This window comes from Alligator mississippiensis, chromosome 2, assembly GCF_030867095.1.
Source record: "Alligator mississippiensis isolate rAllMis1 chromosome 2, rAllMis1, whole genome shotgun sequence".
NCBI classification, from domain to species: domain Eukaryota; kingdom Metazoa; phylum Chordata; order Crocodylia; family Alligatoridae; genus Alligator; species Alligator mississippiensis.
Window position 1 is genome coordinate 2,263,786 of NC_081825.1, and position 25,845 is coordinate 2,289,630.

Sequence of the window (25,845 nt, forward strand, 5' to 3'; positions counted from 1 at the left end):
GGCGGTGGTCTCCCCTCCGCGGTGACACCTGCGCTGTCTCCTTCCCCGCAGCCCCCGGCACCGCGGCGGCAGGAGAGCAGGCGCTGCAGGAGGAGCCGGCCGGGCTCCCCGCGGAGCCCCCCCAGCTCGCAGCGGGGCACGACCTGCCCGGCCCAGACACCTGGGGCCCCGTTTGCGGGGCCTGGGCTACGGGGAAGCCGCGGGGCCGCGGGAGGTTTGCAGCCGCCTGCCTGCCTGCCTGCGGGAGCTGCGTGTGCTCTGGCTGGAGCCCCAGCGCCGCAGCAAGGAGCAGGTGCTGGAGCTGGTGGTGCTGGAGCAGTGCCTGCCATCCTGCCCCGGGGATGAGATGCGGAGCCGGGCGCGGGGTCGTGGTGTGAAGACCTGCGCTGAGGCCGTGGCCCTGGCCGAGGGGTTTCAGCCGGGTCAGGGGGAGGATGAGACGCTGCAGGTGAGACTGTTGCACCTCCATGTGCTGGCACAGCGTCCCCTCCCAGCCCCATCGCTCCCACATCCCGGCTCAGCACTGACATGTCTTCCTCGTCCCCAGGTCGCAGTGAGGGTGAAGGTCGAGGAGGGGCCCTCCAATGAGATGAAGCCCCCCGGGGGCACTGCAGGGCCCTGGTGATCCCTGCCCAGAGCAGCCCAAGGCCCATCTTGTGGACAGGCCTCTGGACGAGTCAGGACAGATGGAAATCCTGGGGCCTCAGGGCAAGCCACCTCGCGTCCCCATAGAGGAGCCCCCACAGGAGCCAGGTGATGTCCATGATGGATATAGGGATGCCTGAGTGACTGTCCTGCAGCCTGGGGGAGACGCGCAGGTGTCTGCCTCTGACAGTGACAGGGCTGTAGTGTTCATAACCGCATGGCTGGGTCGGGACAGACCTGATCCCTGGGTGTGGGCAGCTCCTGGACTCAGGACCCTGATCTTTCTCCCTGCACGGGTGCAGCACCCAGCACACAGAGGCCACATCATGCTAGGACAATTACGTGCTGCCATGATTACAGCTATTATGTACTTCGCATCCCAGCTGTCAGTGTTCACAGCCCCTTCCTCATGCCCCCATGAGCTCTGTGCCGAATACAGGGCTGGTGCACGTGACGGGGAGATGACACCTGCCTGGTTCAGGTGCAGCTAACCCAGGCCTGTGTGCTGCTGCAGACTCCCCTGAACCAGAGCAGACCTGGGAGCTGTCAGCAGACGAAAGCTGCTCAGGCTGGTGGCCCAGATGAGGCTCAATCCCAGGGGCAGGGAGGCGGCGGTGGGTCTCCACTCTCCAGCAGCGTGAGCACCGTCCCTCAGTGCAGAAATCTCCCTTCCACAACATGGTGGTGGGTCAGTGCTCCACAGATCAGCGGTTCTTGTGCTCCTGGTGCCCCTGCAATCATTTCACAGCCCAGGAGCAGACTGACCTTGTGTTTCCCCTCCCCTGCCCTTAGCATGTGGATCTGATACGGTCCCAGCATCGCTCGAGCTGCTTTCCCCAGGAGCGATGTCCCTGCAGGCTCTGTCGTGGTGCTGCGATCACCTTCCCACGCTGGGACAGAGTTACCGGGGCTCATCTCCAGCCTCATGCCTGTGGAGGTGTGTTAGCAACAGCTGCGGGATTCTGAGTCTTCTTTCTCCCCCCTCTTCCACACACTGAAGCCTCAGTCTCCTCAGTCCCAGGCCAGCGCAGGAGACTCGCAGGGCTTTCCCCGTGCCAGCAGCACCAGGGCTCACGTGTGCCCTCCCTTCCCCACCCGCAGGTGCTGGGACCCTGCAGAGAGCTGAGCAGCAGCCTGCTGAGGAGGGGCCGGTGATCCTGGAGCTGCAGAGGACGTGCGCAGGGAGCCTGGAGGAGAGGAGGTCCCTGACCCCTGAGCCAGGCCAAGTGCAGAAGGGGCAGGGCAGGCCTCCAAAGCAGGAGGAGAGCTCGGAGGTGAGCAGGGCACCCAGTTCACTTGTGGTGGGGAGTACAGGTGGGGCAGAGCGCAGGAGGAGCCCAGGGTGCTTTAAAGAACTTGGGGAGCAGAGAAACCTGAAGAGCACGAAGGCTGCAGCCCTAGCTACATTAGCAGGAGCTCCCTCAAGCGTGCAGATGCCAGGGGTGCTGGCGCGGGCAGGCCGGGTTACAGTGTGTGGATCTGGGGCTCCCGTCCTCTAAACATGCTGCCCAGGCTGCCTCAAAGAACCGAGCAAATAGATTGCGATGAGCTGGGCTAAAGCCAGCACCTGAACTCCTGTATCCGTGGCTGCATCCATGTCCCATGCCTGCTGAAGACTGGGGAGTTGTGTCCCCTTACCTGTCGTGGCTAAGATTGCAATTTGTGGTAGTACCCAGTGATTGCAAACCGGGCTGTGGGGGCCGGAAGCAGCTGGCGCAGGAGACACTGATGGTGCAACGCTTGTGCCTGCAGCTCCGGGAGGTGTTCGAGGACGTGGCGGTGTATTTCACACGGAAGGAGTGGGAGCTGCTGGACGATGAAGACAAGGTGCTTTACCGGGACCAGATGCTGAAGAATTACCAAGCCCTCGTTTCCCTGGGTAAAGCTCTGGGTCTTGCTTCCCCCGGAGATATGTGAACTGTGCAGTTTTGTAGTCATCTCCCTGTTCCAACAGTCTCATCCTCATGAACTGTTGGCTGGAGGTTTAAATCCCCTTCCTCCCCACTGCCCTGTCAGTGGTCAGGCCTCCCTCACATTTCAGACTGAGATCTCCTCCTTCATTTGCTCCAGCCGCCTTCACCTGTGCCTTCCCCGTTCTTGTGACTCCTGGTTCTTCCACATGCAGCAGTTTCTTGGCAACATGATCTCTCTTTGCCTTCTCAGCATGTTCACATCATCTCCAGGTCATTGTACACGAATGCGCTAAGAGCTGTTCCTTGGGGGAGGATTCTGATTTCCTCCCTGTCTGACCTAGCGAGTCCTCTCCAGACACATTTAACAATCCTAGCGTGCTCTGTTCTGTGAGATCTAAATCCCCTTTCTCCTGCCATTATGACCCAGCAGAAGTTAATAGAAAGTCTTATCAACCTCTGCTGCTACAAGAGGGGGATGATGCATTTCCTCAACTGCTCCTCTAGCGACACGTGTGCACGTTGTGTAACCCAGGTTGTCTGGCAAGGGGTGCTTCCAAGCTCTGGTTTGAGGTACTGAGCTTTTACTAGGTGAGTTTCCTTTTCTGATGCTTTCTTTCCCCTCCCTTTCCCCCAGAGGTTTCTCTTAGGAAAGTGCTTCAATGTTTTGTCCCACTCGGCAAAGACCATCTAGACCATTTCTGTATTATGGTCTTTCACATGCTGTGAAATGTCTCTTTCGGCCTTCTTTTGTCCATACGCACGACTCCCAGAAACTTGGTGTTCAACCCTGCAGTGCTTGCCAACCTGTGCACTCATCGCCCCTCCTGGGATGATCCTCCCAGTGGATGGGATGATTGCTGAGTTGCAGCTACAGTTATTATGAAATCATCTTATTCTGTCCCTGGTGATGATGAATTACTCTCTCCCAGAAAACAGTCTCAGTGTCAGTCACTTGTCATGTATGATTTTCACTGCCATGAGTCCCTTCACTAAGCTCATTTTCACTTCTTCTCCTGGAATTACATTGGTAAGATAAACGTTATGCATCCGTATGTATGTCCAATATCTTCTTTTTGGTATGTTGAAAACAGCGAACACTTTGTTTTTGCTCCCTTTTACTTCATAGATTTCATAGTTTTTGGGAATTGGAAGGGATCTCAGTAGATCGTCAAGTCCGAGCCCTTGCCCTGGGCAGGAAAGAATGTCGGGGTCAGACAACCACAGCCAGGTGCTTGTCCAGTTTTCTCCTAAAGTTGTCCAAAGTAGGGGAGAGCACACATCCCTTGGAGCCCATTCCAGATTTTGGCAACCCTTACCATAAATAATTTCGTCCTGATGTCTAGCCTTAATCTGCTCTCCATCAGTTTTTGGCCATTGTTTCTAGTTACTTCAAGGGGTGCCCTGTTAAACAGAGCATCCCCTATTCCTTACTACCCTCCTCCAACGAATTTGTGGACAGCCACTAGATCCACTCTCAGCCTTCTCTTACAGCGGCTGAAGAGATCTAGGTCCGTTGACCTCTCCTCATAGGACCTTCCCTACAGGCCCCTAACTTTACAAGTGGCCCTCCTCTGGACCCTCTGAAGGTTATTCACACTCCTCTTGAAGTTCAGCACCCAGAACTGGATGCCATACTCCAACTGTGGCCTGACCAGTGCCGCATAGAGGGGAAGTATCACCTCTCTAAACCTGTTTGTGATGCACATGCCAGTGCATGATAGAGTGCAGTTAGCTTTATTGATCACTTCATCACATGGAGGACACATGTTCATTCTGGAGTAAGCTATGACTTTGAGATCCCTTTCTGCTGCTGTGTTGCTTACAAAGTCATCTCCCTGTCTGTAGGTGTGTTGGAAATTCCTTTCCCCTAAGTGCAGTAACTTCCATTTATCTTTGTTAACCTTTATCGTATTCTGTTCTGCCCACTTTTCCAACCTGTCCAAATCCCCCTGAATCCATTCCCTGCCAACCAGTGTGTGTTTACTTTGCCCCATAATTTGGTGTTGTCCATGAATTTGGAGAGAGTGCTCTCCAAGCCCTCATCCAAGTCACTGACAAAGATATTGAACAGCACTGGCCCAAGGACCAAACCTTGGGGGACTGCACTGCCCACATCTTTCCAGGTCAATACCGACTCATCCACTGCCACTCTCTGGGTGCGTCCCATAAGTCGATTTACTACGCACCTGACCATGCAATCATCTACATCACAGCCCCTTAGTTTATTTATTACACTGGCCAATTCTTTCAGCACCTTTGGATGGAGATCATCTGGGCCTGCTAACTTAAACTTTCACGTGTCCCTTCACTAGCTCGGTGCCAACTGTTGGTGAGCTGGTGTCCCTCCTGTGCCTATCTGTAGTCAAACTTAGACATATGTTGTTATCCGTGTTCAGAAATAAAGATGCATGGATCATAAATCTCCTTACCTGTCCCTGGTGACTCTGTCAGTGTAATGTCCTTTCTAAATTATGAGTCATTTGTGCTTTGTTTCCTATGACCATTCCTGATCCACCTGGGTGACAAGGACTGTTATCTCTTGAAGGTTTCTCCCTGTAGGGCCCTCTCTTTCATCTTAAACATCCATCCTCCCTTGTCCATCAAGGCCCTAGTAGACACCTTGAGTTCATTGGGTCCATTCCCCAAATCCCAGTTGCATTCTGCATCCAGTACCCAGTCACAAATGCTCTTTAACTACTGCCCAAACAGGATATCGAGGTCCCACACCCGACTTAATCAGCAGCATCCAGCGAGGACAGGTGGAGCTCTGGGTCTGTGATGATGAGGACTGTGGGGAAATCTCAAGATGGGAGGACCTGCTGCCAAGTGAGTTGTGGCTGTTCCCCCAGACCTGACTGCTGTCAGTAAAGCTGTATGCCCAGTGTGCCAGGGTTACCTGGAAACTGGAGGCCTGCCTTGTGCTGCCATTGCAGAATGCTGACTATGGATCTGCTGGCACATGCCCTCCTCCCTGACCCCACGCCATCCCTCGATGCATGTAGCAAGGGGAGTCCGCAAAATCTCTTATCAGTGCACCCCTAAGGATTACTGATGAGTGGGTACGGGGTTTGTGGGGGGCTGTGGGTGTGTATCTGGATGTGTGTATATGGGGTGTGGGGGAGGGAGTTGGGGATGTGTGGATGTGGGTGGGTGGGTATGGGTGGTTTGTGGGGATGTGTGGGTAGGATGGGGTTTGTGGGGGATGAGTGGTGTGTGTGTGGTATGTGCATGTAGCAGTGAATGGGACTTCCCCCAGAGACTTGTAGGTGTAAGTGTTACGGGGGTCTAGGGGAGGGTGTGGGGTGTATGATTGGGCAAGGGTGAGATTATGGGGTTTCTGTGGGAGAGTTTAAGGGTATGTGGGGTGTACATGGGAGCCCCTGCATGAGCCCAACTTAGCTGGTCAGGCCCTATGCCCACCCAGCAACAGCCTGCTCCACCCAGCCTTAACGCATTCAACTACCCCTGGGCATGCAGCATGGGTACAGTAGCTCCTTCTGGCTGCTGCGCCCACCCTGATGATAGCAGCAGGACCAGCGTTTGCAGCCCCTTCCAGTCTGAGCAGCACCAGCAGCAGCAGGGCATAAACTGTTGCTCGTTGCCAGGAGGAAAAGCAGACCCTCCCCTTCGCCGCTGCTGGGCAGTTTTTGGTACAGCTGCCTGCAACATACCAAGCTCCCCTGTGCCTCGGGCACTTCTGCCTCTGGGCTGCCCTGCGACTGCTCTGCACTGTCACTGCTGCCGCACAGGTCAGCCCAGAGGCAGCAGGGATGGAGCCGCAGGGCAGCCTGGTGCAGTGCAGGCTCTGGCAGCTGAACCAAAAACTGCCTGGTGGCGGCGAGAGGGAGATGCTGTTTTTCTTTCACAACAAGCAACATTTTCTTCCCGATGCAGCCACTGCTGCTGTTCAGCCTGTAGTGGCAAGCCTGGCAGTGCTGGAGCCCAGGCTCAGCAGTGGTGGCATGGGAGAGAAACTGCTGCTCAGCATGGAGTAAAAGCTGCCCCTCCCTCTCTCGCTGCTGGTGCTTTCTTATGCATCTGCCTGAAGCTCGCACGTGGCTTCCCTGCTTCTGCTCTTTGTTGCCACCTCTGCCTCACCAGGCAGCCTAGGATGTTAGCAAAGCTAACACAGGAAAGAATGGGGAAGGCTGGGACACTAGAAAGACCTGAAAACTGTAACAAGGGATAGAGGAGTAAAGGAGGAAGAATAAGCAATAGGGAAATGAGAAGTTGGGACTCAAGTGATTTGTTCTAGGTGTGAGGGAAAAGGCCACATAGCGAGAGATTGCAATAAGAAAGTAGGAAGTGAAGGGGCCCATGAGTTTTCCCATGAAGAGCAGATGGACTGCAGTTTTTGGGAAAAACAGAGAACCATGGCACAAGGCCAAACCTATAGTCGAAGTAAAAATAGGGGATATAATAGTACCTGCTATCATTAATACAAGATGCCCACAAACCATATTAAGGTCTGAACTGGTGTCACTTTCCATAGGAGAATTAGTAACACCCATAAATATGGTCTGTATACATGGGGCCTCATACACATATCAGAAGAAGAGTTTAAGACTGACCGTGTTAAACCAAATGGAAGAAATTGTGGTAGGATTAGCTGAGTCTCTGCCCTGCCCCATGCTACTGGGGACAGAGTGGCCATACTTGCAAGAAGTAGTGACTAAAGCAATGGCAGAGCTAAAAACCCGCGATTATGTGAAACGAGTGGAAAGGGCATTAGAGGGAGTAAAACTTCCAGAGCAAGGGCCGAATGCAGGAGAGGAAGAAGGAATAGATCTAGAAAATATAGGGGAGGGCCATTTCAGAGAACATGAAAAACAAGAGCAGCTGTTCCGAAACATTTTCGAAGAAAGCCTAGCCAAGAGGGAGGAGGAGGTACTCTGACCTGAGCTGGTGGAAAGGACACCCCATTTCGAGGCAAGAAGAGGGATCCTTTACTGGATAGATAAAGGCAGGGAAGGAGAGGAAGTAGCACAAATCCTGGTGCCTAGGCAGTACTGAGTGCTGTTGTTAACGATTTCTCATGCATTACCAATGCGGGGTAATTTGGGCCAAGATAAAACAGAAGCCTGGTTAAAACAAAGGGTTTTTGGGCTAGGCCTTTATAAGATCATGGAAAGGTACTGTAGGGAATGCCTGGAGTGTCAGAAGCAATCAGGTTATAAACCCACGAAAGTACCTTTAGTATCCATGCCACAGTCAGTGCGCCTGTTTGAAAGAATAGCCCTGGATATCGCAGGACCATTCCCAAGGAGTAATGTAGGATATCATTATGCACTAGTGGTGGTAGATTACCCTACGAGGTTTCCAGACGCGATACCCTGAAGAATATTATGACACCGAAAGTAGGAGAGGAACTGATAAAGTGGGTCTCAAGGGTGGGGATCCCAGAGAAGATTCTAACAGGCCAAAGAAAGACGTTTATGTCAGGGGTATTATGAGGGCATATTTTATGATAAAACAGCTCAAGACCTCTGCGTACCACCCACAAATGGATGGACTAGTAGAAAGGTTCAACAGAACTTTGAAGGGAATGTTAATGGCATGCATTCAGGGTGACCCAAGGAAATGGGAGTCGATGATACCTCTGTTAGACCCTGACTCCATGCAGTGCCCAACGACTAGGGAGATGAAGATCCAATTCCTCATGGATCCTGTTACTCATGAGCCAGAGCAAGCAGGGAGGAAACACCAGTACACATTGCTCACAACAGCTTTATTCAGAATGCAGACAGCTTCGGGCAAGGTCTTAAAAAACCAACAAACTGGGGACCTGCACTGAACATTAGTTCTTTTCACATTTTGTACACATTGGTTCATACATATTAACATATGTTCCACCTATTTTCCTCCTTCTGTTCCACCCATTTCTCCTCCCATTTCAAGCTCTGCCTCTGTTTACTCCATTAGCATGGAATTGTTTATGCATTTTCTTAATTTACATGCCTCTCCTAAGAGTGCATGCGTAAGACTTTGACTTCTGCTTCTTTCGGTCACTTGCTGGTTCTTTCTGGTTTCTTACTGATTCCTTCTTCATCTCCAAGGCCTTGCTTCTGCTTTATCTCCTGACCATAGCTGGTGAGCTGCATCTTGTTCTCCTTACACAATGGGCTCTAACACTACAACCTTGTTAGAAAACTTCTTGCCTAAGCATTTGCAAGGTTATTTTTAATATATTATTTTGCATTGTGACCAGCAGCTTTTGCTGAGACACAGGAAAAAGCCTTTTTATTCAGCTGCAAATCCAGTGCTTCCCCAGACCCAAATCCTGTCACCCTAACAACTTCCATTATTGTTTACAGTCAGAGAGGCTCTCCAGGCATCCACAGGGTGCACTTCCTTCAAATTAGTTTATGGACACAAACCAAGGAGGGTTGCTTAATATTATCAGTCAGGGGTGGTCAGAGGGACCACAATGTGAAGGGAGACAACCACAGTTTGTGCGAGATTTTCGGGAGTGTTTGGAGAGTGTTCAAGAAGTGGCAGAGGAGAACCTGGGACTTAATCTTGTTTTTACCTCTGTTGGCTATGACACACACGCCAAAGACAGAGATTTGAAAGAGGGAGATTGGGTCTTGGTTTTGCTTCTCAATAAGTCACAAATTGTTGTCACTGTGGCAGTGACCTTTTCAAGTGACTAAAAGGCTAGGGCCAGTAAATTATGAGGTACAGAGGATGAGCCCCATAAGGAGGAAGCAAAATTATCACATTAACATGCTGAAAAAGTGGAATGACAGGGAAGCGTGGCTGATGCAAGGAGACGTAGGAGACCTAGACGATGTAGGAGACCCTAGGATATTAGAATTTGTGACAGGAGAACCCCAAATAATGGAAAAACAGACCCCTGGACAGAGGGAAGAGTGAGAAAACTTGATATCCAAATTCCCAGATGTATTTAGTGAAAAACCGAGTACAGCCAAGAGTGTGGTGCACAGCATCAGGACAACTGAGGGTTGTATTGTAAGAGATCATTGGAGACAGCTGCTGCAAGACTTATGGAGAATAGTGAAACAAGAAATCACACAGATGTTGGAGGCAGATATTATAGAAGAGTCACAAAGTCTATGTAGGAGTCATCTAGTGATAGTCCCAAAGTCAGACAGGACTATCTGGGTATGTGTAGATTTTAGAATGGTGAACAAGGTGACAACTTTTGATGCATCCCCCATGCCTCCAGTGGAAGAAATGCTAGAAAAGATAAGCCAGGCCAAGTATATTTTTTTACATTTGATTTCACAAAAGGTTACTGGAAAATACCCATGAATGCTATAGATAAAAAGAAGACTGCCTTCGCGTCACCATGGGGGTTATTTCAATTTAAGTGTATGCCATTCAGTCTCCATGGAGTGGTAGCATCTTTCCAACATTTAATGGATAAGAAGTTAGTCCCACACCAAGATCATCATCATCATCTTATAGTGATGATATTATAATCTTTTTGCTCAACTGGGAACAACATTATCAACATATACAGGTTGTTTTGTAAGAACTCGGAAAGACAGGCTTGACAGCTAATCCAAAGAAGTGTAGCTTGGGGCAGAAGGAGGCCAAGTATCTGGGTTTCCAGGTAGTACAGGGACAGGTAAGACCACTGGCAGACAAAGTAGAGGCTATAAGGCACTATAAGGTACCAAAGACTTTACGACAACTTAGGTCATTCCTAGGTTTTGCAAACTGTTATAGGAAATTTGTCAGGGATTTTTCCAGAACGTGGAACCCCTCACAGACATGCCAAAGGGTAAGCCCAGGTATTTAAGATGGTCCGAGCAAGCAATGGAAGCCTTTAAGGAAGTCAAACGGCTGCTGTCTAAGGCACCAGTCCTATATTTTAGACACCGACTTCATTCAGCGCCTAACGACTAGGGAGACAATGACCTAATTGCTTATGAACCATGTTACTCATTAGCCAGAGCAAGCAAGGAGTAAATGCTACCAAGTCAGGAACCTTAGCCCAGAACTGGGACCTGTCCCTCCCTCACCCCCAGCAATTCAGCTTTCGACAGGAAGACCATGTTTTCTAGAGGGAACACAATGCCAAGGTCCAGGCCTGCTCTGAGGCCCATCCCAACAGAAGGGATAGCAATGTTTGCCCTTTGCCAGGGGGGTAGGGTCTAATTTGGAGTTTCTCTCCCCCATGCAGGAGGTGCCTGCCTACTGAGCAGAGCTGAGGAGCAGCCTCCTGTGGAAGGGTCTGCAGACCTGGAGCCAGCACAGACTTCCTCAGGGATGGACTCCCTGAGACCTGAGAAGGAGCAATGGCACAGTAGTCAGGGGAGGCCCCAAACGCAGAAGGAGAATGTAGTGATGAACCAGGTACCATCTCCAGTTGGGCGTGAGGGTGGAGAAGGGCCAGAACCTGGAAAGCCTTGGGTGCAGGGAAGAATTTGTGGAGGTGAGAGACCAGAGAGCCCCTATAAAAATGCACTGCATGCAAGCAAAAGCTGTGGGGAGGGCCTCAGAGGGAAGCAGGAGCTCATTGCCAAGCACAGGGGCAGAGCTCACCCCTACCTTACAGTCAGGAAAACATTTAAGTGCCCATCAGTCCTAGCTCTTCACAAGCACTGGGGAGAAGTCCCATGTATGCACCAAGTGTGGGAAGAGCTTCACCTGCCTCTATGCCCTGGTTGTTCACTGCCAGAACCATTCTGGAGAGCTACCACACCGCTTCACCAAATTGGGGAAGAGCTTTGTGTGCCCCACAGACCTGGTCAAGCACCTACATGTGCAGAGGGGGAAGTGTCAGGCACAGCTGTGGCAAGCCCTTCACCCTTTTTTTCTCCCTGTCTCAGGACCGGTGCATCCCCCTAGAGAGGAAGACACACCACTGCACTGAGTGCAGGAAGAACTTCATCTGCTTTCAAGACCTGTCCCAGCACGAGTGTGTGCAGCACCACTGCACCAAGTGTGGGAAGAGATTCAGGCAGCTCTCCAAACTGGTGAGCCACTTGTGCATGCACACAAAGGAGAAGCTACATCAGTGTTCAGAGTGTGGGAAGAACTTCTCTCAGTCCTCCCATCTGGCTAAGCACCGGCGTATTCACACAGGAGAGAAACCACATCAGTGCTCACAAGGTGGGAAGAGCTTCACTCAGTCCTCCCATCTGATTAAGCACCAGCGTATCCATACAGGGGAGAAGCCATATCAGTGCTCAGAGTGTGGGAAGAGCTTCAGTGTGTCCTACAGCCTGGCTCTGCATCAGCGTATCCACACGGGGGAGAAACCATATCAGTGCTCAGTGTGTGGGAAGAGATTCACTCAGTCCTCCCAGCTGGCTTAGCACCAGCGTATCCACACAGGGGAGAAACCATATCAGTGCTTGGAGTGTGGGAAGAGATTCACTCTCTCCTCCAGCCTGGCTCAGCACCAGCGTATCCACACAGGGGAGAAACCATATCAGTGCTCAGTGTGTGGGAAGAGATTCACTCAGTCCTCCCAGCTGGCTCAGCACCAGCGTATCCACACAGGGGAGAAACCATATCAGTGCTCAGAGTGTGGTAAGAGTTTCACTCACCCCTCAGGCCTGGCTCAGCACCAGCATACCCACACAGGGAAGAAGCCATATCAATGCTCAGACTGTGGGAAGAGCTTCATTCGGTCCTCCACCCTGGCTCAACACTATCGGATCCACACAGGAGAGAAGCCACATCAGTGCTCAGAGTGTGGAAAGAGCTTCACTCACTCCTCCAGCCTGGCTCAGCATCAGCGTATCCACGCAGGGGAGAAACCACATCAGTGCTCAGAGTGTGGGAAGAGCTTCATTTGGTCCTCCGACCTCACCAGACACTGCATTGTTCACACAACAAAGAAACCATATCGGTTCTCGGAGTGTGGGAAAAGCTTCAACTGATCCTCTAACCTGGCCTAGCACCAGCTTACCCACACTGGTTAGAAGCCACATCAGTGCTCAGACTGTGGGAAGATCTTCACCCAATTCTCCCAACTGTCCCGGCAACAGCTTATTGACACAGATTAAAAACTAGTGCATCCATATCTGGGAGTGTCTATAATTCTGTCAGTAATACAGGAAGGTTTTGGGGATGTATACCAGCTCAGCACCAGTGTCTGCATCCAAGGAAGCAGTCTCATGCCTGTGGACTGCAACAACAGTTCCTCCTTTGTTCAGCCTTTCTAGGGCACTGCAAAACCCAAAGGACACAGAAGCTGGCCTCCCAGGTTTGAGGGTGAAGGGTTAAAAGGAGACACCTCAGGCAGAGGCCAGCCTGGATACTGGGGGAACCTGTGAGGAGATGATCTTTGCATCAGCCTTGGAGCCTGTGCCATCCCCATCATTCTCTAAAAGCAGTCAATACTCCCAGGGGGAGAAGAATTGTCTTCACAATAGGTGCCTTCCCCAAGACAGTTGGCTCCAAATGACATGCAGGGACTGTCTTTGTTCAACTACCCTGCTAGCCCCAGGGTTCTTGTATGTGAGGCTCTAGAGTTGCAGGAAGGAAGACATTTATTGCTGGGGAAGCATTCTCTGCCCTCCACCCTGACCATGCCTTTCCTCCCCACTGCATCACCCCTTCTTCCAGGCCTGCACATACCCATCGAGGTCTGCAAGAAACTGCTACTGCCACCCCATGAGCCCAGTTTGGCAGGTTTTTTTTCTTCTCAGCCCCTCATCAGAACTCAGCACCACCAGGTGTCAGCTGCCCCCCCCCCCGCCCCACCCGCCCTCCTTTCCTGCATGCCATTCTCTATAGCAGGTTCCTTGGTAATCAAGCCCCACAACTTAACACGATACCCCTGAGGTTGGTCTCTATGTACTCTTACAGCTGTGAAATGCAATAATAGGTGTAAAGGAGGTGCATGCAGCCTGTAACAGGTCCTTCCTCTTCTGTGGAAGGGTGGGGAAAGAATGAAGGCATCCTCTGGGTGAAATGCAGCATGTTGTAATCTCTCGGGAATACTAAGGCTTCCATCCTCGTGCCAAAGCCATTTGGCTCCATGAGTGTCCTGTAGGAGCCACTCCAAGAGGCTAATAACCCATCCTGCAGAAAAGGGCCAGAGAGTTAAAGTGGGCTCTAAGGTGACTGAGCCAGCAGTGTGCCTTCGTTGCCAAGAAGGCTAAGGGCATGCTGGGCTACACTGGTAGGAGTGTTGGCAGTAGGGCAAGGGAAGTGATTCTTCTCTATTCTGCACTGGGGAGGCCACATCTGGAGTCCTGTGTCCAGTTGTAGGCCCCCCACCACAGAAAGGATGTGGACACATCAAAGAGTCCATCAGAGGGAAACAAAGAGGGTGAGGGGGGCATTTTCACAGACCTGCGTTTTGCATTTTAGCTTAAGTTTCTGTTCCACCCAAGAGAGTCCCCAAACACCAGTATTCTCATCCTATAACTGAAGCAGGGTGGTTGTTCCTGAAAGATTGTAAGGAACCATTTTTCCAATGATTTAACTGGTCTAATAAAAGATCTCACGTTGCCCAAAGAACCTTGTCTATGTTCCATACATCGTCATCACTTGTTGGATAGGCTGTACTATACTTTTGATCATTGAGCTCTCATCTGTATTTCATTATTAAACTTGCTAGGCAAAGGAAGCTACATGGATGTTTGTGAGTGATTTTGGTGGGACTGCCTCTTCAACCCTTTCTTGGTGCCCAGAAGGACTCTGGGGGTCACTGAGCCTTCCCCAAGCCCTCAGACTTCGTGCTGCTTGGGGAAGAGGCTGGAGGTCAGTGCCCCCAATTTTGTTGCATTTTACTTCAAATAATTTGGTCCTTTTCAGCCATTGCTTTTGATATTTGGAAGCTTTGTGCCATATAGGGCTCCCACTCATCCCTATTTCTTCCTGTCTTGCATCCTGAATAATACTTGCTTCCATTATGAGAGCAGCCATTTCAGCATCTTTCAAATTATGGCATAAAGGAATGAACCGCAGTCCTATGTGGTAAAAACTCCCTACGGTCACATCTACAGGAGGTACAGAAGACACTTAAGAATGGATTACTCATCAGTACCAGCAGACCATGTGGATGCACCTCAAAATAAGGCAGCAGAACAAACATCTGAAGTAAAACCAGACCACCAAGAGCAAGAGTTTTGTTACATTTCAGAGAATCCACCAGTACCCCCAGAGACACCTGAAGACACCATGCAAACTAAGACTGGATATGTGATGAAGTTGCCTGTGAAATACAAGGACTATGTAATGGGATAATGGTAAAAGCTTCCCAGCCCTTCTGCTATGTTTCCTCTGCATGGGAAATGACTTCCTTTGTGCTTCAAGGATTGTATCCTTAAGGAACAACCTCTCTTCATGCACTCCTTTTGCCTTCAGTCCCTGGTCCTGCAGCACTTCCCCCACTAGTGACCAGAGCTTGTTGAAATTTGCATTGTTGAATTCCAGAGCTTCAATCCAGCTGTCCAATTTGTCTGCCTTGTGCCGGGCAGTGAACATGATGGTTTCATGGTTGCTTTCACCCAGGCTACTCTCTAAGTTTAAGTCAATCATCAGGTCATCTCCTTTGGCCAGGACTGAGTCTAGAAGAGCATTAACTCTGGTTGCCCCAGCCCCGCGGTAGTGGTGGGGACCAGCACGCATCGCATCTGCTCCAGGCTCGCCCATCTGGGCTGAGCAATGGCAGCACTGGACAGAAACTGCTGCTCAGCACAGAATAAAAGTGGCTTCTCCCCCTCGCCACTGCCAACACTTCCTGGTGTAGCCGCTCTGAGCCCACACAGGATTTCCCTGTGTCTACACCACATCACCACCACCTCTGGGCTGCCCAGTGCAGCAATGGTGACAATGTAGTGCAGCTTCAGGGCAGCCCAGAGGCAGCAGCAATGGAGATGCAGGGCAGTCTGGTGTGGTGCAGGCTCCAGGTGGCTGCATCAAGAACTGCCCAGTGGCAGTGAAGGGAAGGGACCACTTTTCCCCCCTCACACACACACCCCCACACACCTCCTGGGGGAACCCTACTCACTGCTACATGCACACACCCCACAACATACACACATGCACACCCCCAGCCACCCTCCTGTTCCACACACCCCAAAACCCCCCACAAACCCCATACACACTCACCCAAACCCCCATACCCACCCACACACTCGCATCCACTTGCAGGCCAAGCCCTATGAGGAGAGAATGGGGCACCTGCACCCCTTCAGCCTCCGCAAGAGAAGGTTGAGAGGCGACCTTGTGGCTGTCCATAAGTTCATCATGGGGGCACAGAAGGGAATTGGTGATGTTTTATTCACCAAGGCGCCCCCAGGGGTTACAAGAAATAATGGCCACAAGCTAGCAGAGAGCAGATTTAGACTGGACATTAGGAAGAACTTCTTCAGAGTTTGAGTGGCCAAGGTCTGGAACGGGCTCCCAAGGGAGGTGGTGCTCTCCCCTACCCTGGGGGTCTTCAAGAGGAGGTTAGATGGGCATCTAGCTGGGTTCATCTAGACCCAGAACTCTCCTGCCTATTTAGGGGGTCGGACTCGATGATCTATTGAGGTCCCTTCCAACCCTAGCATCTATGAATCTATGAATCCACACATGCCCCCAGAGTTTCCCCCTGCACCTCACATACACATCCATATGCACACCCACACCCCCCATAAACCCCATACCCATCCACCCATATCTCTCCACACCCCACACAATATACAAGAGTAAGACTTCATTTTGAGCTATTATGGTGTCACTTCAGAGAGAGGACCCAGGGAACTACCTCTCCTTTGGGCAGGGGGCTGAACTCGATGATCTTCTGAGGTCCCTTCCAGCCCTAATGTCTATGAAATCTATGAAAACTACAGGCCAGTCAGCCTGACCTCAATCCCAGGAATAATCCTTGAATTTTTTCTCAAGGAGCCCATATGCGATAAGCTAATAGAAGGCAAATTTTTGAATGACAGCAAGCGTACTTTTCTCATGGGTAGCTCATGTCTAACTAACCTCATCTCCTATGACCAGGTTACTCACCACCTGGGTAAGGAAAAGGAGGTCGAGGTCATTTACTTGGACTTTAGGAAGGCCTTTGACTTGGTGTCCTATGAGACTCTCAAGGTAAAACTAGGGGACTATAGGCTCAACAATTCAGTAGTCAGATGGGTGGGAAACTGGCTGTGGCTTTGGACACAGAAAGTACTAGCAGATGGATCTGGGTTGACCTGGTGGAAAGGTTCGGGGTTCAGTACTTGAACCAGTGCTTTTCAACATCTTCATCAATAATCTGGATGTGGGGGTGAAAAGCACACTGGCAAAGTTTGCCAATGACACTAAGCTGTGAGGAAGTGCGGCCATGCCTCACGGTAGGGTGACAATTCAGGAAGACCTAGACAGAGTAGTTAGAGATGGGCAGACCAAAACCAGATGCTGTTCAACACCGAGAAATGTAAAGTGCTCCATCTGGGGAGGAAAAATCCACAACAAACTTACAGGCTTGGTGGTGCTACACTAGCTAGCACCACATCCAAAAGGGACCTGGGAATCATTATTGACCATAAAATGAATATGAGTCACCAGTGTGATGCTTCAGTTATCAGAGAAACCAATACGCAGGGGGGTTGCACCTGAGGATCTTTCAGGGTCCTTTCCAGACCTTCATTTCTATGATTCTAAAAGTAGGCAGAAAGATGCACATTTCACAGTATATGAAATTCCGTAATGTAGAAATGGTCTATATGGTCTTCATTTTGCTACAAAAAGCATTTGAGCACTTCCCTACGGAAATTCTCTGGGGAGAACAGAGGAAAAAGAAAGCATGAGAAAAGCAAACTGACCTCTTGAAACTTAAGTACCTCAACCCTGTGCACAAGCCAGAACAAGCCTCCGCATTAGAAATCATCTGGAAATGAAAACAGGTTTTCACTAGGCCCCGTACCTAACCCACTTTTTATCACAGTGATGGGCGTCTGATCTGCAGAGGGATTTGAGGAGAACAGGAAAACTTTTGAGAATGGCAGAGTGAACCAAAGAGTCCAGTATCTGGTCTTTAGAGATGGAGATGTTGGGAAGGAATGTGGACAGAAGCGTCCAGTTACCCTGGTAGAGGTATCTGGGTTACATCACGTGCACATATGTCACTAGAGGCAGAGTTAAGGAAATGCATCGTCCATGTGTTATAGCGGCAGAGGCTGACAAGACTTCCACTAACTTCTGCTGGGTCACATCAGGAACTGGGAGAATCTACCCAGGTGCTTAAGATCAAAGGACTATTGGAAAGTCAGGCTGGAAGGGTCCTCACATGGCCATGTAGATCAGCCCTCTGCTCAAGGTAGGACCAGGTCTCACTACACCATCCCAGACAAGGCTGTGCAACCTTCTTTTGGGACCTGCCAGGGATGGAGACTCCCCCATGTTTCTAGGGGTTTGTTCCAGTGCTTAGTGCTGCTCAAAGTCACAGTGTTCCTCCTTCATCTCCGGCCTCCATTTCCCCTGCAGCAGCTCGAGACCATTGCTTCTAGTCCTGTCCCCTGTGGCCACAGAGAAAAGCCCATCTCCAGCCTCTCTGCCAGCGCTCTGCAGGGTTTTGTAGACTGTGATCAAATCCCCACTCAGTTTTCTTCTCTCCAGACTCAGTCCCCCCAGCTCTTCCAGCCTATGCTCATCAGTCTTGCCTCCCACGCCCTGATCATTTTCGTTGCTCTGTGCTGGGCTCTTCCCAATTTATCCACGTCCTTCTGGAAGTGTGGGGTACAGACCTGGATAGTCTCCAGTGTGGAATGGAGCAAGGAGAACCACCTCCCTGCCCTTGTCAGAGACTTTCCTGTCCAAACAACACTGGAGGCTGTTGGTTTTGTTTGCAACAAGTGCACTGGGTTAGCTGGGTTCTCAGACTAAGAGCGCAGGTCTTTGTGCCCAAAAGCTTGCTTCCTGCCCCAGCCAACTACCAGCTGGTTCAAGAAAAGTGATCACAAAAAAATCCTGGGCTCTCCTGCATATTGTGGCAGGACTCGGCAGATGGCATTTTTATCCACTGCACCGTGAAGTTACAAGGTTGGAAGAGACCTCAAGCATCTAATCCAGGCGTCTGCATGGAGGCAGCAGGACACTCTTCCTAAGCCAGTGTACACAGCCCCCATCCAACCTCTGTTTGGAAACCTCCAGGGAAGCAGGGTTTGTAGCTCCCTGGGGCAGCTGGTCCTGTTATCCTGCTGCTCTGACATTAAAAAAGACTTTTTCCCTGAGATTTCATCGCAGTTTGTTTTGCTACACTTCATACCCACGGTTGCATGTCTTGCTATTTGGGAACGACTGTCACGGCAGCATGAAGATTTCCAGAGGATCTCCCAAACTGATTCACATCAGCTCTTTCAAGTGCGAACAGCGCTGGCCGGCTAGGGCTGAGCTGCCTTTGGGTCAGGTGTGCGGTTGACCGCCTGGATTCAGCCCAAATGCACAGAAGTCAGGGGAAGATGTGGGTGAATGTGAGTGGTCCTGGCTGCACAGGTGTGGCCCAGTGCAGGGGCAGCATGCAGAGGCAGATTCTGTGAGCTCCCAGGGGGCAGGGAATGTCCCATGGCTGCGGCACTTACAGGTTGACTTTGGCCAGCATTACCTGGTCCTTGGTGCAGTGTGAGGGTAGAGCTGGGCTGGGCACCCTCTTCTCTGTGCTCTGAGCCTCCATTCAGAAAAGACAAGAGAAAAGCAAATTTCTTGTTCCCACCTTGTTCCCCTCTATGTCTGGCTCTGGGTTGGGGAATGAGGTTCCAAAAATTACTGCTCAGTGTGGGCGCATCTCTACACATGAAGACCTGTACTGCACATTAACTATGGAGACTTACGCTGACTTGGGCATAAATTTGCTTCCTGCATGACACAGGCATTGCACCTCCCATCCCCCTCATCACTCAAGCACTTTGCAAAGCCACCCAAAGGGGTTGCCTCCTGACAAGTGTTTTGGAACAGTTCTGTTGCTTTGCTGGGCGATTTTTGCATGGGGCATTCAGGTTTGGGGGAAGCACTCTATCATTCAAAGATACCCGAAGGGGCTGCCTACCCCCTCACAAGTCTGGCTTGCCACATTCCCTGGGCGTTGGCATCGGGGGTACCACAGGCACTGCATCTCCCATCCCCACCATCCCCCAAGCACTTTGCAAAGCCTCCCTACTAGACCGACTAGGAAATCACAAAAAAAAAAAATCACTTTTTCTGCAAGCTTTTTTGATCAAACCCCCTTCATCAGGCTCTGGGAAAATTAAAGATGGTAATTGTACTGAATTACAATAGGGGGCAGATTTAAACCACTAATCTCATCTCTCCCAAAATTCCCCCAACCCCACAAGCTGCAGTCAGAACCTCTCCCACCCACCCCTTTACTGTATGGTCTCCCATACCAATTTGCCTATGAAAGAAAAAAAGGCACATCCGGAAGGAACTGTATGAATTTCAAAACTTTATTTCAACATTAACATGTTGGTCTGTTTCAGGATTTTTTTTCTCATAAAAAAATCCATTATTTAAAAAAGATTAAAATTGCACAGTAGTCCAAAAGTAGAAAAAAACTAGTTTAGATTTTCCTTCCCTTCACCTACACTATTTATAAACTAATATTTATACACTATCTATTTTTTTATACTTTATACACTATTTAAACACTACTATTGATACTATCTATCACTACATATGTATATCTATATATCTATTTCTATTCTACTTTTTATTCTTTACTTGTTCTTATTTGGTACAGGACAGGGAGATGGGATGAGGAGGAGTAAAACGAAAAATAGTAGCAGCAATCAAAAGCAGCATCTAGTGGACAAAGGCCTCAAATAAAGAAATAGCGCAGTGCTTCCTGGTAGAAAAAGAGGGTAATTAGACATCTTTGAGCACCTTTGTGTTTGCATGCAACGAATCCATAGCTGCAATGCTTTAACTCGCGGCAAACCAAACTAACTTATGTCTGAGCAGTTTTACTTTAACATGCTGAAAACACTTTCAAAATGACAGGAAATCCCACTTGTGCAAACAGACATGCAGTTGCAGTACCTGAAAGGGCAAATATCATGGCGTGTACATGTCCCCTTAGGGACTATTTAGAAAAGTCGGACATATTCAAGCACATGTTCAGGATGCACCTGAAGGTGCTGAGGGAGTTAGCTGATGCAATGGTAGAGCCAATGACCATCATCTCTGAAAACTCATGGGGATCAGGAGAGGTCCTGGATGATTAGAAAAGGGCCAACATGATGCCCATACTTAAGAAAGGGAAAGAGCAGGATCCAGGGAACTACAGATGGGTTGGCCTCACCTCAGTCCCATGAAACAGATCCTCAAAGAATCCATTTCTAAGCACTTGGAGGAGAAGAAGGTGATTAGGAGCATTCAGTGTGGATTCACCAAGTGCCAGTCATGCCTGACCAACCTGACTGCCTTCTATGATGAGATGACTGGCTCTGTGGATGTGGGAAGGCCAGTGGATGTGGTGTACCTTGATTTTAGCAAGGCTTTTATACGGTCTCCCACAACATTCTCGCAGGCAAACTAAGGAAGAACGGGCTGGATGAATGGACTGTAAGGTGGATAGAAAACTGGCTGGAGCACCAGGCTTAGAGGGTAGTAATCAATGGATTGATGTCTAGTTGGCAGCTGGTATAAAGTGTAGTGTCCGAGGGGTCAATCTTTGGGCCAGTCTTTGGACCAGTTTCATATCCATGCATGGCACAAAGTGATCCCTCAGCAAGTTTCCAGATTAAACCAAGCTGGGGGAATAGGAGATATGCTAAAGGGTAGGGTTAGGGTTTAGAGTAACCTAGACAAATTGGAGGATTAGGCACCTTCTGTACTCACAGGCTCATCGTTTCATAATGCTTCAGGTTGGAAGGAACCTAAACAGATCATCAAGTCCAACCCCCTGCCCCAGGCAGGAACAATTGCTGGGATCATAACACCCCAGCCAAATAGCTATCTAGGCTTCTCTTGAAGATCCCCAAGGTAGGTTGAGAGCACCACCTCCCTTGGGAGTCCGTTCCAGAGCCTGGCAGCCCTAAACATAAAGTAATGTCTCCTGACATCACACCTGACCCTGCTGTCAATCAGTTTGTGGCCATTACTCCTAGTAACCCCCGGTGGTGCCTGGGGGAACAGAGCCTCACCCAGTTTCTGCTGGTCACCCCGGTGAGTTTATAAATGGCCACTAGAGCAACTGAAGGATTGGGAGGGTTTTCTGCAGAGTTGCTGTCCAGCCAGTCAGCCCCAAGCCAGTAACAGCCCATAGGGCTGCTCTGTCTTCAGTGCAGGACCTTGCACTTGCCCTTGTTCAACCTCATGAGATTTCTTTCAGCCCAATCACAACTCTGCAATGTGGTGAAAGGTAAGCAGGCACTGCTGGGATTTGAACCCAGGACTCCCTGTTTACTAGACAGGTGCTTTAACCAACTAAGCCACAGAGTCACCTTATGCTGTAAGTGTCCTTCTCCACCCCACTCCTGTGAATGGCATGTCTTTGCTTTGGGAATTAAGGTAGAAGTGTTAAACACAGGCTAAAGAAGTTGGTGGTGGGTGTAGGCAGGTGGGAGTTGAGGCTAGTTCTTCACAGACCTGACCAGAACCCAGGGGCTGGGGTTCACATTTCTTTCATAGATTTCATAGACATTAGGACTGGAAGGGACCTTGGAAGAACATTGAGTCCAGCCCCCTGCCCCAGGGGCAGGAAGTCAGCTGGGGTCATAGAATCCCAGCAAGATAAACATCCAATTTTCTCTTGAAGGTGTTCAAAGTAGGTGCTTTAACCACTTCCAGTGGCAGTCTATTCCAGACCTTGGGGGCTTAGACAGTAAAGAAGTTCTTTCTTATGTCCAGCCTGAAATAGTCTTGCAGGAGTTTATAACCATTCGACCTTATCATCCCTTGGGGCACTCTGGTGAACAATTGTTCCCCCAGATCCTGGTGAGTTCCTCTGATAATTTTGTAGGTGGCCACCAGATCACTCCTGGGCCTGAGCTTTTAAAGGCTGAAGAGTCCCATGGCTCTCAGCCTCTCGTCATAAGGTCTGTTTTCCTGACCTCTGATTATGTGTGTGCAAACAACAATGGTGTTCACAATGGTGTTAACACAATGGTGTTAACACTGTGTCCCATTTGTGTGGGTCTTCCTGGGCTCAACTCCGAAGCATTCTCTTGATTATTCCCTTTAGCCTCTCCACTAACCCATTGGACTGGGGGTGGTACATGAATGTCTTCAAGTGGGTAATGCCTAACATGCTGCACAGGGCCTTCATTACTCCTGACATACAATTGGTCCCCTGGTCAGTGAGGATCTCATGAGGTATCCCAAATTTGGCAATCCATGTTAATAACTCTTTCACCACCCAGGCTGTCCTGGGTGGTCCTGTGATCAACCTGAGCAGTACTGTCTTTGGGAATCATGTGGCATAGTTCACCAGGACCAGTATGTATTGATGCCCAGCATGGGACTTTGGCAGCGGTCCCATGATGACCAGCGCCACCCAGGAGAATGGTGTTTCAATTACGGGCATTCATTGTAACGGGGCTTTAGGAGGCCTCTGTTCCTGAGCTTTTTGGTACTCATGACATGCCTCACCCCATCACTCTACATCAGTTCTGTTGCTTCCCTGGGGTTGTTTCTCAACAAGGCACTGGTGCTGCCCCATGGCTTAAATCACTCAGGTCCATGCCGCATTCCCAGGAGACATGACTGAACTTACCACAGTGGTAGCACACCGCTTCCTTTGTTGTCCCCTTCTGGGGTCCCATCTTCTTCTCCTCTAGAAGGGACTCCGCCACACAGAGCTCCCCAAGAAGGGTTTTGGCTCTGTCACTGCCCTGGAAGCTCTTAATTGGTACAGCCTTACTCGAGCCCACAGAGGGAACAGCAGTTCCAGGTACAGAAAAGGGCAGAGCATACTCACAGCACCAATTGAGGGTGTCACTGTACTGCTTGTGTCATTTGTATTTCTATACAGAGCTTATATCTCCCTTCTGCAAGTCCTCATCCCCAATGGAGCTACATTGCAGGGTTTAGTTTCAATGGGGCTGGGTTCCTCCAGCCACCAAATCAACCAGACACATAGACACACAAATTACCAGAGCACTTCTGAGTCAGGCTGGGTTACTCAGCACTTCCAGCTGACACCTTCATATGGCCCTGAGATCTGAACAGCAGGGCACATCTGAGTGAACTGGGTACATCAGCATTTACAGGCTGACACCCTCAAAGGCCCTGACCTCAGAACCCCTCCACCCTACCCCCCAATCTCTTGTCACAAATGTCCTGGTAGTAATTCCCTTGATGAGCAGACCCCACAGGATTTTGGGGCTTTACCGGGATCTTTGGCTTAGGTAAAAGAAGTGTTGCTGCAGAGCAAATGGGGAGTTTGAAGAGAAGGAGGTTGAGGAGAAGGAAGAGTAAATGAGGTCCAGAGAGAGTATGGCAACCAGCTTGACCATAAAAGTTGTTTTATTGCCAGGTGATTATTTTATTGCCAGGTGAAACTTATGATGATACTAGTAGTAATAGCCATGCAAGGAAAAACAAACAAGACAGTTACAATGTTACACAGTTTCAATTGGGTATTTGGGGAAGTCTAGCTCAAGTTTGAGCCACAAAAGTCAGGTTTGTAGTTTCATAGTTTGTAGGGTCAAAAAGGACCTAGACAGATCATCAAGTCTGACCCCCTGCCACGGCAGGAAAGAGCACTGAGGTCAAACAACCCCAGCAAGGTGTTCATCTAGCCTCCTCTTAAAGACCCCCAGGGCAGGAGCTGGCACCTGGCACCACTTCTCTTGGAAGTTGGTTCCAGATCATAGCCACCCTGACAGTGAAGTAGCGCCTCCTGATGTCTAGTCTGAATCTACCCTCTGCCAGCTTGTGACCGTTATTTCTTGTCACTCCTGGGAGTGCTTGGGGGAACAGGGACTCCCCCAAAGCCTGCTGGTCCCCCCTGACTAGTTTGTAAATGGCCACTAGATCCCCCTCAGCCTTCTCTTGTGGAGGCTGAACAGATTCAGGTCCCATAGCCTCCCCTCATAAGACCTGCCCTGCTGCCCCCTGATCATGAGATTGGCCCTCCTCTGGACCCTCTCCATGTTGTCCACATCCCTCCTGAAGTGCGGCACCAAGAACTGGACACAGTACTCTAGCTGTGGCCTGACCAGTGTTGCATAGAGGGGGAGGATCACCTCCTTGGACCTGCACGTGATGCATCTGTGTATGCACAAGGTATGGATGGCCTTCCTGACCACGTCTCCACACTGTTGGCCCATATTCATTTTGGCATCAATAATGACTCCAAGATCCTTTTCTGCCTCTGTGCTCACGAGAAGGGAGTTCCCCAGTCTGTAGGTCTGCTGCTGGTTCTTCCTCCTCAGGTGCAGCGCTTTGCACTTGTCAGTGTTGAAACCCATCCTGTTCTTATCTGCCCACCCCTGTAACCTGTCTAGGTCTGATTGCAGCCATTCCTCCCTTCTAGCATGCCCACTTCTCCCCACATCTTAGTGTTATCTGTGAATTTGAACAGGGTGCTTTTTACCCCCTTGTCCAAGTCACTGATGAAGATGTTGAATAGTGCGGGCCCAAGGATCGAGTCCTGCAGAACCCCATTTCCCACATCCCTCCAGGTCGAATAAGACTCATCCATCACCACTCTCTGGGTGCTTCCCTCCAGCCAGTTAGTGACCCAATTGACTGTGTAGGTGTCAAATGTTAGACAAATTATTAACTATTTAAAGCCCTACATTCCAGTAAGTAAACAAACATGTCATTTTGCTGATGTTAGGTAAAATAAGCATTACTGTGGCAGGGCACTGTTGGTCCCTGCCATTTTAAGGGCCTTGAGCTGGCAGCCACCAGCTGCCTGATGCACGCAGCCATTTGGAATCAGGGGCTGTCTATATAAACAGGGCAGTTCGGCTGCTGGAGGCAGGTAACAACATTGCCTGGCCGGCGGGCTGCTGAGATCATCTGGAGGTAAGGGAAGATCTGTAGGGGATGGATAGAAGACTCCTGGTCCTGGGCATGACCTAAAACTGCACCCTGCCAGGAGTGGGTGGCCTGATGGGGCTGTCAGTGGCTCGGAAGCCCCCAGGAAATGCCCGGCCAGTTACCACCCCGGTGAAAGGCGGGTTCAGGTGCCTTAACCCCTAGCCCCCACCAGTGGGTGAGTAACCCCGTTGTGTGTAGGGCCTATAGGGGAGACCCTGGGAAAGAGTGAGGGGCTAGAGATTTGGACCTGATCAAGAGAGTACCCTTGACTGGCCCATGCTGGGGCCAGGACCAGGATGGTCAAAAGGGCCAGGGGCCCACCGTGAGGGACACCCAAGAGCCAGAGGCCTGGGGTCCCAACTGGCCTGGAGGTGGGCCAGGGCTGGTAGCC

General features: G+C 50.3%; 1 non-coding gene and 1 pseudogene across 1 annotated transcript; one reads left to right on the top strand and one right to left on the bottom strand.

Moving 5' to 3' along the window:
• The first annotated feature begins 28 nt into the window (after positions 1-28).
• On the top strand, positions 29-14,006 carry LOC106738679 (zinc finger protein 883-like; annotated as a pseudogene).
• Positions 14,007-21,831: 7,825 nt separating this feature from the next.
• TRNAT-AGU (transfer RNA threonine (anticodon AGU)) lies at positions 21,832-21,908 on the bottom strand. The gene has a single exon. It is a non-coding gene; the product is annotated as a tRNA-Thr (tRNA).
• Positions 21,909-25,845: the final 3,937 nt, after the last annotated feature.